At 36.4% G+C, this 1,055-nt stretch overlaps 1 protein-coding gene across 2 annotated transcripts in view; it reads left to right on the forward strand.

The window, feature by feature from the left end:
* The window catches only part of LOC118733034, a 61,641-nt gene that overhangs the window by 39,233 nt on the left and 21,353 nt on the right, over positions 1-1,055 (forward strand). The window lies entirely within an intron of this gene.

Consider the following 1,055-nt stretch of genomic DNA (forward strand, 5'->3'; position numbering starts at 1 on the left):
TGTCACAAGCGAATATGAAGAAAATTCCAGTAAAAATCCACCACCAATCGAACAAATGTAAACAAACGGCTAATGTCAAAATCGCCCAACTTTTTTCCTAAATGCGATTTTTGAGAATAATTTTTGTGTGACGTCACACTGGTGCAATTGCGAGAGAAATGCCAAAACGTGAGCAAGAATGAAAGAAGAAGAACAAATGTTGCAAGGAAAACGTAAACAAGTTGCACAAGTGCGACGTCATACAAACAACGATTCTGTCAAATTCACTGAGAGGGGAATAGCGGTACCGTGATGGCCGCAACCTCTATTTCTCTCAATCGTGATACAATTGTGTATTTTTAATTGTGTTAAATGAGCCTTACCTGACTAGTTTTGTCCACTGGCATATTAGTTACGCTTTCAGATACGCCACTCTTCGCGGAGACTGCTTTTCCATTTCCCATAATAGATTTTCTCTTTTGCGATAAATTTACATCCCTTATATTCTCTTTAGCGATGCATGCAGTTGCATCACCGCTCTCCAAACGTTGCAGCTCTCGCAGTTCAGATTGGTTTGCATTAACCGGAGAATCGCTGCCATTTTTGCTGTTGAAGAGAAATAACATGGAACAATTTTGAAAATGTGTTATTTACCGTAAGTATTTAATATGGAAGTGGGAGAAATTAATTCACAGATTGCATAAGAGTTTTGACAAATATCTCACCAGCATATCAACCCACAAAATTTATCCATAACTGTTTTATACGAAAATTTTGCCTATTGCCTATTTAATGGTAACTTTTTGCAACTGAAAGCAGAACCAGCCGGTGCCACTTAATGTTTACTAAGAGTACTTTTCGATTAGAACTTTCCCATCGCCACTACTAAAATGAAAAGAAATCACGGACTTGCATACACACATATTTGCTTTATTTTCCTTTTGTAGCGATATATGTAGTGGTTTTTGGAGTGAATAATACAAATTTTAAACACACATATTACACACCTGCATACCGTATAAAGCAAGTATGTACAATCACAAAAATTTGTACTGATAAGAGGTTTTATCAAAAAA

This window comes from Rhagoletis pomonella, unplaced genomic scaffold, assembly GCF_013731165.1.
Source record: "Rhagoletis pomonella isolate Grant_MI unplaced genomic scaffold, Rhpom_1.0 Rhpom_scaffold_00002, whole genome shotgun sequence".
Lineage (NCBI taxonomy): Eukaryota > Metazoa > Arthropoda > Insecta > Diptera > Tephritidae > Rhagoletis > Rhagoletis pomonella.